At 61.6% G+C, this 15,000-nt stretch overlaps 2 non-coding genes across 2 annotated transcripts; both read right to left on the reverse strand.

The window, feature by feature from the left end:
- Positions 1-388: 388 nt before the first annotated feature.
- On the reverse strand, positions 389-541 carry LOC142790387 (5.8S ribosomal RNA). Its single transcript, XR_012889483.1, has one exon. It is a non-coding gene; the product is annotated as a 5.8S ribosomal RNA (ribosomal RNA).
- A 1,719-nt stretch (positions 542-2,260) lies between these two features.
- On the reverse strand, positions 2,261-4,075 carry LOC142790317 (small subunit ribosomal RNA). Its single transcript, XR_012889428.1, has one exon. It is a non-coding gene; the product is annotated as a small subunit ribosomal RNA (ribosomal RNA).
- Between the last annotated feature and the right edge of the window lie 10,925 nt (positions 4,076-15,000).

A 15,000-nucleotide genomic window follows, 5' to 3' on the forward strand; every position in this document is an offset into this window, starting at 1 on the left:
CACTTTGCGCACGGCTGGAGAAGCTTTGCTGGCCGGCTTTCGCTCCTCGTGTTTACCGTGCGTTAAAGTTGCGCGTCCGTGGCTCTCGCAGCTCTTGCGCGCCCGGTCGCAGAGAGGAGTACGCAACCTCGACCGCACTTTCCCTGCAGGCTTCCTTCCGACTCGAAGTCCTGCGGCGGTCTCAACGAGGTGCCACATCCTCAATGCAGTCGGTCGCCCCCGTTTCGGTTGGGCTCTGGCACGACGGTCGCCACCGTCTCGCCCTTGAGTGGCCGCTGTTGGCGCTCGCTGTGAGGTGTTCAGCGTGCTGTCCGTGTTGCCGACGCGGTCAAAACGAGTCGACGGCTCACGTTCCCTTGTGCGCCGAAGGCTCTCTTGATATGTGATCCGACCCTCAGACAGACGAAGCCAAGGGAAGACCCAAGGCCGCAATGTGCGTTCAAAGAATCAGTGCTCAGTGTGTCCTGCAATTCACACCAAGTCTCGCAGCTGGCTGCGTTCTTCATCGACCCGAGAACCGAGTGATCCACCGCTTAGAGTCGTGAAAAAGTGTTTGTTCAATTCCGTACAGTCAAAACCAAACGTTTCTGGCACTCGGCCAAACAGTGGCCAAGAAGGGCGCTTTTCAGCGCACGCTTGGACTCCAAAACTCTGCCGCGCCTTTTTCGGCTGCCGCAAATCGAGCAAACGGTGTGTTTCGGACGGCGTTTCGCTTCCGCTACTTGCGAGTGCTTTCGTGGTCCACCCCTCTATAAATACTCGGGAGGCGTCGAAGCCGGTTCTCCAAGCCGGACCCGTAGGTATCGTTGTGTGCTCGCTCTCATTGGCCCGCCTAACCAGAAAATGCCTGCGGTACACCCATTTGGATAAGAGTGCACGCAGATGCGGGCCTCGACGGCTACACATTTCCTCGGGCGGCCGCCTCCCGGCCTCCGTGGAGCGCGGGATGCACGGTCCCATCAACAAGCCTCTCCCGTTTTTACCGTGGCGTCGCGGTTCACCACGGCGGGCGGGTCGGTCTCCTCCGCATAAAAAGGGGGACCCCCGCTTTTTGTTCCACGAAATCGCACAAGCTTTTTTCGCATCCACGGTTTGCCACCGCACACCAAAATGCCGATCCGGCTGCTTACTTTAGCCAACAGGTGGAGCCAGGCGCGCCGTACTTGCGCGGCACTTCCCACGTCCACCGAAGTCGGTGCCAAGGACCACTTTCGGCGCCGGAGCCGCGTACGAGCCTACTCGAGGCGGAAGAACGAAGCCAGCAAGGGCCTGGCCGCAAGTGCGTTCAATTGTCGGGACGTCCAAGTCCCTCGTTCTTCCGTGCTTCCTCTTTCGGCAAGTCGTTGCGGCACCTTCCCAAAGCGCGCAGACCCGCTAATCGCGACGAGCGCGACGTGGCCGTGCCGCCTTTCCCTCGGCAGCAAGCAAAACGCCTGGCAACGTCGACGCTCCCCTAACCGCGATCTCGCACCGTGTTTCGTGTGGCGAATTCAAAAGCCGGCCGGCGCTGCTGCAACCATTACGGTCGGTACGCATACGCCGCGGAGGGCGGGACGGTCATCGGAGCGTGCGGTTCCTCCATCGAGTACTGCGCACCTCGGCCGTCGCATCGCCGTGCCATGACCGGCCGCGCGTCAACGCGAACCGGTGCCAGCGAGATCCCTCGCCTGCAAGAACCGACCGGCAGCCTCCGTCACCCGAGGACGCGGAGGCGCTTGCCGCGGACGGCGGGACGGTATGCACTGGTGCACAGCGGACCCGTCACATCGCCAGTTCCTTGACCAACCGCCGACGCTTGTGCCGTTCCTCTCGTACTTGGCAGTCGCCGCGCGATTGTCGGGTCTCGTTCTTGCACGCTCGAACGGTCGGGAGGGCACTCGGCTGGCGTTTCGGGAACGCGCAGCCTCGCCTTCTACCGACGTAACCACGACTCGCCGTTCGCGCTCCGCCGCTCCTGTTTACAGTACTAGGCGGTCCCGCAGCGGTCGGGTCGCGCATTTCGAGCGCTTCGAGCCACGGTGCAGTGGCGGGTCGAAAGCCGACCTATGAGTGCGTTGCGCCGTTTGTACCCGCGTCCGCCACCTGGCCGACCGTCCAAGGTCGCGGTGTTGGCGTCCGCTGGGCGCAACAATTTGTCACGGGGTGCCGCTCCACATTCAGGCAGCCCCGTGGGGAAAAGCCGACCCCGCGTCCAAACGGGGTCAGCGGCAGAAAGTGTCGGGCGCAGACGCAGCCGAGGCGCTCACCCTTCACAATCCGTTAATGATCCTTCCGCAGGTTCACCTACGGAAACCTTGTTACGACTTTTACTTCCTCTAAATGATCAAGTTTGGTCATCTTTCCAACAGACCGGCGCAACCGAAAGGCCGCGCCGGACATCGGTCCGAAGACCTCACTAAATCATTCAATCGGTAGTAGCGACGGGCGGTGTGTACAAAGGGCAGGGACGTAATCAACGCGAGCTTATGACTCGCGCTTACTGGGAATTCCTCGTTCAAGGGGAACAATTGCAAGCCCCTATCCCAATCACGAAAGAAGTTCCACGGGTTACCCAGTCTTTTCAGACAGGGATAAAGACACGCTGCTTCCTTCAGTGTAGCGCGCGTGCGGCCCCGGACATCTAAGGGCATCACAGACCTGTTATTGCTCTGTTTCGTGCGGCTAGGAGCCGCTTGTCCCTCTAAGAAGGTTGTAAGGTGCTGGGAACCCCGCACCTATTTAATAGGCTAGAGTCTCGTTCGTTATCGGAATTAACCAGACAAATCGCTCCACCAACTAAGAACGGCCATGCACCACCATCCACCGAATCAAGAAAGAGCTCTCAATCTGTCAATCCTCCCAGTGTCCGGGCCGGGTAAGTTTTCCCGTGTTGAGTCAAATTAAGCCGCAGGCTCCACTCCTGGTGGTGCCCTTCCGTCAATTCCTTTAAGTTTCAGCTTTGCAACCATACTTCCCCCGGAACCCAAATACTTTGGTTTCCCGGAAGCTGCCCGCCGAGTCATTTGAGTAACTCAGGCGGATCGCTGGTTGGCATCGTTTATGGTCAGAACTAGGGCGGTATCTGATCGCCTTCGAACCTCTGACTTTCGTTCTTGATCAATGAAAACATTCTTGGCAAATGCTTTCGCAGTAGTTCGTCTTGCGACGGTCCAAGAATTTCACCTCTAGCGCCGCAATACGAATGCCCCCGTCCGTCCCTCTTAATCATTACCTCGTATTCCAAAAACCAACAGAACAGAAACGAGGTCTTGTTCTATTATTCCATGCAAGTTTATTCAGGCGACTCGCCTGCGTTGAGCACTCTAATTTTTTCAAAGTAAAAGCACCGGCCATCTCGAGGCACACAATGAAGTGCACCAAGAAAGAACCGGCATGATGTTCAGTCCGAGCCGTCGCATCGGGTAGATGCACTACTCGTCTGGAACTGAGATCCAACTACGAGCTTTTTAACCGCAGCAGCTTTAGTATACGCTATTGGAGCTGGAATTACCGCGGCTGCTGGCACCAGACTTGCCCTCCAATTGATCCTCGTTAAAGGATTTAGAGTGTACTCATTTCAATTACGGGGCCTCAAAAGAGTCCCGTATTGTTATTTTTCGTCACTACCTCCCCGTGCCGGGAGTGGGTAATTTGCGCGCCTGCTGCCTTCCTTGGATGTGGTAGCCGTTTCTCAGGCTCCCTCTCCGGAATCGAACCCTGATTCTCCGTTACCCGTAACAACCATGGTAAGCAAGTAACCTACCATCGAAAGTTGATAAGGCAGACACTTGAAAGAAACGTCGCCGGCTCGTGGCCATGCGATCAGCACAAAGTTATCCAGAGTCACCACACAATACGGGCCGAAACCCGATCGATCTTGGTCTAATAAAAGCACCCGTTACCCAAAGGGCTCCAGGCTCACTGCATGTATTAGCTCTAGAATTGCCACAGTTATCCAAGTAGGAAGAAACGATCTAAGGAACCATAACTGATTTAATGAGCCATTCGCGGTTTCGCCTTATTTCGGCATGTACTTAGACATGCATGGCTTAATCTTTGAGACAAGCATATGATTACTGGCAGGATCAACCAGGTAATCGTTCGACTGCGCGTCCGTCCTCGCCTTCGGCGGGCCGGACGCAGTCTGTGTGCGGCGGAGGCCACCTTCAGGCGCCCCAACACGCTTATTTTGCACTCCGAGATGACGGCGTTCGAGCTCGCTACGGCACAACCTTCCCGAAAGACGAGTGGGAGCCGTGCGGCAAGAAGCACGTTCATGCTCGCTCTTTTTCGTTGCATCGACTCGGTCGCGCCGTGCGGGTTGCCCAAGCCCGCTGCACTGTCGGTGGACCGGCCGGAACTAGCAACGGAGCCGAGACCGCAAAGCCGCCAGACGACGGGTCACGCCCGCGTCTTCGGCGCTTTCGCATCTGAATCGCCCGAGGACGACACGGAACACACCTCGATATCGTGGTAAAACGGCACCGTCCGACAACCAGCCCCTAACGCATCAAGCGGATGAGGCTGCAGACGACTGCCGTGGATTCCCCTGGAGCAGACCCGAGGACACGCTTGACGAGGCCGAAGCCCGCCGCATATCAGACACCCGGTCGCTTTCGCGTACGCCGCTCACGAGAACCCCCACATAATAGCAGCGATAAGTACCCAGACCTCCTTGGGCACTAATACGAGCGTACTCGAGAAAATTTCACCGCGGGTGTGCCCCGAAACGTGTGGCACGTTGAGCGTGCCACAAGTCTACGTCGCTCTCAAACCCGCCGAGGTCGTAGAATTTGCGACCCTACTCACGAAATTGCCACCGAGGATACGGCCGCAAACGTACCGCACCTTGGGTAGGCCACGAGTTTGTGCAACACTACGCTGACGGCACAGCACCGAGGTCGTGCGCGCACGCACGGGAAAATTCCGCCGCGGTTTCTGCCGAAAACGTGAGGCACCACGACTCTCCGCAAGTTCGCGTCGACTGCGAAAGACCGAAGTCGTGAACGACGTGTCCGCTACTCGCCGCCGACACGCTGGACACCAAACGTACAACGAATCGACGGCGTCGTAGAGGCCCACGACGCGGTTTTCCTTAACGACGTCTCGGCGTGGCACCGACAGGTTAGAACGGCCGACCAACGTTCCCTGTCCGCCGTTCGGCTCAGTCGAAGGGCTCGGCGACTTCGGCAACGCTGCGAAGCCGCACGGTGACGCACGCCATGTCCCCATTTTTTTTTTCTTTCTGCGTCTGCCGGGGTGCCCCTATAATAGCAGCGATAAGCACCCAGACCGCCGTGGGTCGCTCGCCCCGGCTGACGTGGTTTTTCGTACTCCTGCGGCGGTCGCCGTCAAGCACGTCCAAATACGCTACTTTCGTGGGCGCATTCACGCTCTTTCGCTTCGCCGGAGTGCCAGCACTCACTCTGCCAAAAACGGCGAACATCCGAGCGGCGGTTCCCACTTTTGCGTCGGCGTCGCAAACCCCGCCCCGGCAGACGAGGTTTGCCGTACTCGTGCGACGGTGGCTGGCGGGCACGTCGAAAGACGCCGATATCGTGCGCGAATTGGCGCACCTTGGCTTCACAGGAGTGCCGCCACTGACTCCTCCAAAAACGGCGAAGATCCGAGCGGCGCTTCCCACTTTCGCATCGGCGTCCCGAACTCCGCCCCGGCTGACGCGGTTTACCGTACTCGTGCGACGGTCGCCGGCGAGCACGTGGAAAGACGCCGATATCGTGCCCGAATCGGCTCCGTTCGGCTTCGCCGGAGTGCCAGCACTGGCTCGGCGAAAGACGACGAACATCCGAGCGACGGTTCTCACTATTGCGTACGCGTCGCAAACCCCGCCCCGGCAGACGCACTTTGCCGTACTCGTGCGACGGTCGCCGGCGAGCACGTAGAAAGACGCCGATATCGTGCCGGAATCGGCCCCGTTTGGCTTCGCCGGAGTGCCAGCACTCACTCGGCCACAAACGGCGAACATCCGAGCGGCGGTTCCCACTTAGCCGTCGGCGTCCCGAACTCCGCCCCGGCAGACGCGGTTGCCGAGCTCGTGCGACTAGCGACCGCGAAGCCGTCTCGCGACGCCGCTTTCGTGCGCGGCTCCCACTGCGACCTGGGTCACCCGAGGTCGACGAGCAAAAAAGAATGTCGAAAAAAAAATTTTTTTTTTTTTGCGTCTGCCGGGGTGCCCCTATAATAGCAGCGATAAGCACCCAGACCGCCATGGGTCGCTCGCCCCGGCTGACGTGGTTTTTCGTTTTCCTGCGGTGGTCGTCGTCAAGCACGTCCAAACACGCCACTTTCGTGGGCGCATTCGCGCTCTTTCGCTTCGCCGGAGTGCCAGCACTCACTCTGCCAAAAACGGCGAACATCCTAGTGGCGGTTCCCACTTTTGCGTCGGCGTCGCCAACCCCGCCCCGGCATACGCGGTTTGCCGTACTCGTGCGGCGGTGGCCGGCGGGCACGTCGAAAGACACCGATATCGTGCGCGAGTCGATGCTTCTTGGTCTCGCAGGAGGGCCGCCACTCACTCCTGCAAAAACGGCGAAGATCCGAGCGGCGCTTCCCACTTTTTCGTCGGCGTCGCAAACCTCGCCCCGGCAGACGCGCTTTGCCGTACTCGTGCGACGGTCGCCGGCGAGCACGTCAAAATACGCCGATATCGTGCCCGAATCGGCCCCGTTTCGCTTCGCCGGAGTGCCAGCACTCGCTCGGCCAAAGACGACGAACATCCGAGCGACGGTTCCCACTATTGCGTACGCGTCGCAAACCCCGCCCCGGCAGACGCGGTTTGCCGTACTCGTGCGGCGGTGGCCGGCGGGCACGTCGAAAGACGCCGATATCGTGCACGAATTGGCGCTCCTTGGCTTCACCGGAGTGCCAGCACTCACTCGGCCAAAAACGGCGAACATCCGAGCAGCGGTACCCACTTAGCCGTCGGCATCCCGAACTCCGCGCCGGCTGACGCGGTTGCCGAGCTCGTGCGACTAGCGACCGCGAACGCGTCTCGCGACGCCGCTTTCGTGCGCGGCTCCCATTGCGACCTGGGTTACCCGAGCTCGACCAGCAAAAAGAAGGTCGAAAAAAAATTTTTTTTTTTCTGCGTCTGCCGGGGTGCCCCTATAATAGCAGCGATAAGCACCCAGACCGCCGTGGGTCGCTCGCCCCGGCTGACGTGGTTTTTCGTACTCCTGCAGCGGTCGCCGTCAAGCACGTCCAAATACGCCACTTTCGTGGGCGCATTCGCGCTCTTTCGCGTCGCCGGAGTGCCAGCACTCACTCTGCCAAAAACGGCCAACATCCGAGCGGCGGTTCCCACTTTTGCGTCGGCGTCGTAAACCCCGCCCCGGCAGACGCGGTTTGCCCTACTCGTGCGACGGTCGCCGGCGAGCGCGTCGAAAGACGCCGATATCGTGCGCTAATTGGCGCTCCTTGGCTTCTCCGGAGTGCCGCCACTCACTCCTCCAAAAACGGCGAAGATCCGAGCGGCGTTCTCCACTTTCGCATCGGCGTCCCGAACTCCGCCCGGGCTGACGCGGTTTACCGTACTCGTGCGACGGTCGCCGGCGGGCACGTCGAAAGACGCCGATATCGTGCCGTAATCGGCCCCGTTTGGCTTCGCCCGAGTGCCAGCACTCACTCGGCCAAAAACGGCGAACATCCGAGCAGCGTTTCCCACTTTCGCATCGGCGTCCCGAAGCCCGCCCCGGCAGACGCGGTTTGCCCTACTCGAGCGACGGTCGCCGGCGATCACGTCGAAAGGCGCCGAATTCGTGCACGAATCGATGCTTCTTGGTCTCGCAGGAGGGCCGCCACTCACTCCTGCAAAAACGGCGAAGATCCGAGTTGCGCTTCCCACTTTTTCGTCGGCGTCCCGAACTACGCCCCGGCTGACGCGGTTTACCGTACTCGTGCGACGGTCGCCGGCGGTCACTTCAAAATACGCCGATTTCGTGGGCGCATTCACGCTGTTTCGCTTCCCCGGAGTGCCAACACTCACTCTGCCGAAAGCGGCGATCATCCGAGCGGCGGTTCCCACTTTTGCGTCGGCTTCGCAAACGGCGCCCCGGCAGACGCGCTCGTGCGACGTACTCGTGCGACGGTCGCCGGCGAGCACGTCGAAAGACGCCGATATCGTGCTCGAATCGACCCCGTTTCGCTTCGCCGGAGTGCTGCCAGTCACGGCGCAGAAAACGGCGAACAAGTGTTTTTTTTTTTTCCTAGAATTTGTGTTATAGAAGGCACATTTGATATCGGACGATAATTTTCAACTTTATCACGCGCACCGATTTTCGTGTAGAGGTTTGCAAATTTATGGGAATTTCTCCACTTGGAATAATGCGATTTAGTAGTACTACGAGAACTTCATGGATGTACTCAAGGGTACGGGGCAAGTCAGTTACGTCAACACCTGCAGATTATTTACACTTCAAACTGAAAATTGTTGGTTGTGAGTCCTCGTGTGATATTAAAGGCCGATTCGCTAACACATAGAACAAAGAAAGAAAGGAAGAAAAAACGCCCGCGCTCGCTCAAGAAACCTGGGTTCGCAACAAGTGGCAACAACAAGCAACCGAGCGAGTGCGCCAAAACCCGTGGCGGCCGAACAAACGCGAAGTCCCAACCGCGTCAGCCGGGGCGGCACGGGACAGGAAAAATCACTTCAGCCGGGGCGGCGGGGCACCGAATAAACCTCGTCACCTCGTCGCAGGATAAAAGAGGAAACAAAAAGTCTAAACAGCGTCTGCTGGAGCGAATGCGTAATAAAACAACAACAACAACAAAAAAAAAACACCCGCGCTCAAGAAGTCTGCAATCACCACAAAAGGCGACTGTGACCGAGCAGCGTCAGCCGGGGCCGTGCGGAAACGGAAAAACCGCGACTACCGGGGCGTCGAGGCACCGAAAAATCCACTTCAGCCGCGGCGAAAAAAAAAACAAAAAGAAAGACGGAGGGGGGGGGGGGAACCACGTCTGCCGGGGCGAAGGAAAAAAAAAACGCGTCTGCCGGGGCGAGCCCGGGTGCGGCACCACCGGGAAAACTGTGGCAAACAGACATGGCGATCGAGTGAGTGGGCCGCCAGCCAGGCTCAGCCAAAAAGTGCAAAGTCCGAACTGCGTCAGCCGGGGCGGCAAAAACCGCGTCAGCCGGGGCGGCGCAAAAAACCGCGTCTGCCGGGGCGGCACGAAACCGCGTCAGCCGGGGCGGCGCGAAAACTGCGTCAGCCGGGGCGAAAGAAAAAAAAAAAACGCGTCTGCCGGGGCAAGCCCGGGTGCGGCACCACCGGGAAAACTGTGGCAAACAGACATGGCGATCGAGTGAGTGGGCCGCCAGCCAGGCACAGCCGAAAAGTGCAAAGTCCGAACCGTGTCAGCCGGGGCGGCAAAAACCGCGTCAGCCGGGGCGGCGCGAAAACCGCGTCTGCCGGGGCGGCGCGAAAACTGCGTCAGCCGGGGCGAGCCCGGGTGCGGCACCACCGGGAAAACTGTGGCTAACAGACATGGCGATCGAGTGAGTGGGCCACCAGCCAGGCTCAGCCGAAAAGTGCTAAGTCCGAACTGCGTCAGCCGGGGCGGCAAAAACCGCGTCAGCCGGGGCGGCAAAAACCGCGTCAGCCGGGGCGGCGCAAAAACCGCGTCTGCCGGGGCGGCACGAAACCGCGTCAGCCGGGGCGGCGCGAAAACTGCGTCAGCCGGGGCGAGCCCGGGTGCGGCACCACCGGGAAAACTGTGGCAAACAGACATGGCGATCGAGTGAGTGGGCCGCCAGCCAGGCTCAGCCAAAAAGTGCCAAGTCCGAACTGCGTCAGCCGGGGCGGCAAAAAACCGCGTCAGCCGGGGCGGCGCAAAAAACCGCGTCTGCCGGGGCGGCGCGAAAACCGCGTCTGCCGGGGCGGCGCGAAAACTGCGTCAGCCGGGGCGAAAGAAAAAAAAAACGCGTCTGCCGGGGCGAGCCCGGGTGCGGCACCACCGGGAAAACTGTGGCAAACAGACATGGCGATCGAGTGAGTGGGCCGCCAGCCAGGCACAGCCGAAAAGTGCCAAGTCCGAACTGCGTCTGCCGGGGCGGCACGAAACCGCGTCAGCCGGGGCGGCGCGAAAACTGCGTCAGCCGGGGCGAAAGAAAAAAAAACGCGTCTGCCGGGGCGAGCCCGGGTGCGGCACCACCGGGAAAACTGTGGCAAACAGACATGGCGATCGAGTGAGTGGGCCGCCAGCCAGGCTCAGCCAAAAAGTGCAAAGTCCGAACTGCGTCAGCCGGGGCGGCAAAAACCGCGTCAGCCGGGGCGGCGCAAAAAACCGCGTCTGCCGGGGCGGCACGAAACCGCGTCAGCCGGGGCGGCGCGAAAACTGCGTCAGCCGGGGCGAAAGAAAAAAAAAAAAAACGCGTCTGCCGGGGCAAGCCCGGGTGCGGCACCACCGGGAAAACTGTGGCAAACAGACATGGCGATCGAGTGAGTGGGCCGCCAGCCAGGCACAGCCGAAAAGTGCAAAGTCCGAACCGTGTCAGCCGGGGCGACGCAAAAACCGCGTCAGCCGGGGCGGCGCGAAAACCGCGTCAGCCGGGGCGGCACGAAACCGCGTCAGCCGGGGCGGCGCGAAAACTGCGTCAGCCGGGGCGGCGCGAAAACCTCGTCAGCCGGGGCGAGCGAAAAGGGGGGGGGGAACCACGTCTGCCGGGGCGAAAGAAAAAAAAAACGCGTCTGCCGGGGCGAGCCCGGGTGCGGCACCACCGGGAAGACTGTGGCAAACAGACATGGCGATCGAGTGAGTGGGCCGCCAGCCAGGCTCAGCCCAAAAAGTGCTAAGTCCGAACTGCGTCAGCCGGGGCGGCAAAAACCGCGTCAGCCGGGGCGGCGCGAAAACCGCGTCTGCCGGGGCGGCGCGAAAACTGCGTCAGCCGGGGCGAGCCCGGGTGCGGCACCACCGGGAAAACTGTGGCTAACAGACATGGCGATCGAGTGAGTGGGCCACCAGCCAGGCTCAGCCAAAAAGTGCTAAGTCCGAACTGCGTCAGCCGGGGCGGCAAAAACCGCGTCAGCCGGGGCGGCAAAAACCGCGTCAGCCGGGGCGGCGCAAAAACCGCGTCTGCCGGGGCGGCACGAAACCGCGTCAGCCGGGGCGGCGCGAAAACTGCGTCAGCCGGGGCGAGCCCGGGTGCGGCACCACCGGGAAAACTGTGGCAAACAGACATGGCGATCGAGTGAGTGGGCCGCCAGCCAGGCTCAGCCAAAAAGTGCCAAGTCCGAACTGCGTCAGCCGGGGCGGCAAAAAACCGCGTCAGCCGGGGCGGCGCAAAAAACCGCGTCTGCCGGGGCGGCGCGAAACCGCGTCAGCCGGGGCGGCGCGAAAACTGCGTCAGCCGGGGCGGCGCGAAAACCTCGTCAGCCGGGGCGAGCGAAAAGGGGGGGGGGGAACCACGTCTGCCGGGGCGAAAGAAAAAAAAAACGCGTCTGCCGGGGCGAGCCCGGGTGCGGCACCACCGGGAAGACTGTGGCAAACAGACATGGCGATCGAGTGAGTGGGCCGCCAGCCAGGCTCAGCCCAAAAAGTGCTAAGTCCGAACTGCGTCAGCCGGGGCGGCAAAAACCGCGTCAGCCGGGGCGGCGCGAAAACCGCGTCTGCCGGGGCGGCGCGAAAACTGCGTCAGCCGGGGCGAGCCCGGGTGCGGCACCACCGGGAAAACTGTGGCTAACAGACATGGCGATCGAGTGAGTGGGCCACCAGCCAGGCTCAGCCAAAAAGTGCCAAGTCCGAACTGCGTCAGCCGGGGCGGCAAAAACCGCGTCAGCCGGGGCGGCAAAAACCGCGTCAGCCGGGGCGGCGCAAAAACCGCGTCTGCCGGGGCGGCACGAAACCGCGTCAGCCGGGGCGGCGCGAAAACTGCGTCAGCCGGGGCGAGCCCGGGTGCGGCACCACCGGGAAAACTGTGGCAAACAGACATGGCGATCGAGTGAGTGGGCCGCCAGCCAGGCTCAGCCAAAAAGTGCCAAGTCCGAACTGCGTCAGCCGGGGCGGCAAAAAACCGCGTCAGCCGGGGCGGCGCAAAAAACCGCGTCTGCCGGGGCGGCGCGAAAACCGCGTCTGCCGGGGCGGCGCGAAAACTGCGTCAGCCGGGGCGAAAGAAAAAAAAAACGCGTCTGCCGGGGCGAGCCCGGGTGCGGCACCACCGGGAAAACTGTGGCAAACAGACATGGCGATCGAGTGAGTGGGCCGCCAGCCAGGCACAGCCGAAAAGTGCCAAGTCCGAACTGCGTCTGCCGGGGCGGCACGAAACCGCGTCAGCCGGGGCGGCGCGAAAACTGCGTCAGCCGGGGCGAAAGAAAAAAAAAAACGCGTCTGCCGGGGCGAGCCCGGGTGCGGCACCACCGGGAAAACTGTGGCAAACAGACATGGCGATCGAGTGAGTGGGCCGCCAGCCAGGCTCAGCCAAAAAGTGCAAAGTCCGAACTGCGTCAGCCGGGGCGGCAAAAACCGCGTCAGCCGGGGCGGCGCAAAAAACCGCGTCTGCCGGGGCGGCACGAAACCGCGTCAGCCGGGGCGGCGCGAAAACTGCGTCAGCCGGGGCGAAAGAAAAAAAAAAACGCGTCTGCCGGGGCAAGCCCGGGTGCGGCACCACCGGGAAAACTGTGGCAAACAGACATGGCGATCGAGTGAGTGGGCCGCCAGCCAGGCACAGCCGAAAAGTGCAAAGTCCGAACCGTGTCAGCCGGGGCGACGCAAAAACCGCGTCAGCCGGGGCGGCGCGAAAACCGCGTCAGCCGGGGCGGCACGAAACCGCGTCAGCCGGGGCGGCGCGAAAACTGCGTCAGCCGGGGCGGCGCGAAAACCTCGTCAGCCGGGGCGAGCGAAAAGGGGGGGGGGGAACCACGTCTGCCGGGGCGAAAGAAAAAAAAAACGCGTCTGCCGGGGCGAGCCCGGGTGCGGCACCACCGGGAAGACTGTGGCAAACAGACATGGCGATCGAGTGAGTGGGCCGCCAGCCAGGCTCAGCCCAAAAAGTGCTAAGTCCGAACTGCGTCAGCCGGGGCGGCAAAAACCGCGTCAGCCGGGGCGGCGCGAAAACTGCGTCTGCCGGGGCGGCGCGAAAACTGCGTCAGCCGGGGCGAGCCCGGGTGCGGCACCACCGGGAAAACTGTGGCTAACAGACATGGCGATCGAGTGAGTGGGCCACCAGCCAGGCTCAGCCAAAAAGTGCTAAGTCCGAACTGCGTCAGCCGGGGCGGCAAAAACCGCGTCAGCCGGGGCGGCAAAAACCGCGTCAGCCGGGGCGGCGCAAAAACCGCGTCTGCCGGGGCGGCACGAAACCGCGTCAGCCGGGGCGGCGCGAAAACTGCGTCAGCCGGGGCGAGCCCGGGTGCGGCACCACCGGGAAAACTGTGGCAAACAGACATGGCGATCGAGTGAGTGGGCCGCCAGCCAGGCTCAGCCAAAAAGTGCCAAGTCCGAACTGCGTCAGCCGGGGCGGCAAAAAACCGCGTCAGCCGGGGCGGCGCAAAAAACCGCGTCTGCCGGGGCGGCGCGAAAACCGCGTCTGCCGGGGCGGCGCGAAAACTGCGTCAGCCGGGGCGAAAGAAAAAAAAAAACGCGTCTGCCGGGGCGAGCCCGGGTGCGGCACCACCGGGAAAACTGTGGCAAACAGACATGGCGATCGAGTGAGTGGGCCGCCAGCCAGGCACAGCCGAAAAGTGCCAAGTCCGAACTGCGTCTGCCGGGGCGGCCCGAAACCGCGTCAGCCGGGGCGGCGCGAAAACTGCGTCAGCCGGGGCGAAAGAAAAAAAAAACGCGTCTGCCGGGGCGAGCCCGGGTGCGGCACCACCGGGAAAACTGTGGCAAACAGACATGGCGATCGAGTGAGTGGGCCGCCAGCCAGGCACAGCCGAAAAGTGCTAAGTCCGAACTGCGTCTGCCGGGGCGGCACGAAACCGCGTCAGCCGGGGCGGCGCGAAAACCGCGTCTGCCGGGGCGGCACGAAACCGCGTCAGCCGGGGCGGCGCGAAAACTGCGTCAGCCGGGGCGAGCCCGGGTGCAGCACCACCGGGAAAACTGTGGCAAACAGACATGGCGATCGAGTGAGTGGGCCGCCAGCCAGGCACAGCCGAAAAGTGCTAAGTCCGAACTGCGTCAGCCGGGGCGGCAAAAACCGCGTCAGCCGGGGCGGCGCAAAAACCGCGTCTGCCGGGGCGAATGCAAAAAAAAACAAAGAAAAAAGCCCGCGCTTAATCAAAAGAAAACAAAGAAAAAAGCTTGCGCTTAATCAAAAGAAAACAAACAAAAAAAGTTCGCGCTTAAGCCTGGCGGTGGAACCACCGGGGCAAACAGACCTGGCGATCGAGTGAGTGGGCCGCCAGCCGGGGTGAGCCAAAAAGTGCAAAGTCCGAACCGCGTCAGCCGGGGCGACGCAAAAACCGCGTCAGCCGGGGCGGCGCGAAAACCGCGTCAGCCGGGGCGGCGCAAAAACTGCGTCAGCCGGGGCGGCACGGAAAAACGAAAACCGCGTCAGCCGGGGCGGCACGGAAAAACGAAAACCGCGTCAGCCGGGGCGACATCAAAATGAGGAAAAAAAAAAAACTGCCTTAGGACACCTGCGTACACTTTCATGCGTTTGGGCATATCTCTCTGTAACACGCGCGCCCCTCGTTACGCGCGGCACTCTGTTTTCTCCGACACCCATATTTCGGCGGCATGTGGCACGTGCGCCCGTCCCTACGCACGGCACACCGCAGTGCTTTCTCGATATTTTTCTTTTCCTCCAACACCGTCATCTATAGGCTTTTAGTGACCTGTTGCTCGTGGCACAAGTTCGCTAGCTCTGACACCTCTTGCATGCGCACCGTTTTTGCGCACGGTGCTATGCCGCAAAGCACGGCAGTCGCATGCGTTTCTCTCAGGCACCTCTTTTTTGACACAACGCTGTGGTGCTTAGAAACACACGCGCCGCTTTTGCGCACAGAACTCCACCGTACAGCACGGTAGTCACGTTTGTTCCACACGAACAGCAGTGTGCATCTTGCT

Source organism: Rhipicephalus microplus, unplaced genomic scaffold (genome assembly GCF_043290135.1).
Source record: "Rhipicephalus microplus isolate Deutch F79 unplaced genomic scaffold, USDA_Rmic scaffold_99, whole genome shotgun sequence".
NCBI classification, from domain to species: Eukaryota; Metazoa; Arthropoda; class Arachnida; order Ixodida; family Ixodidae; genus Rhipicephalus; species Rhipicephalus microplus.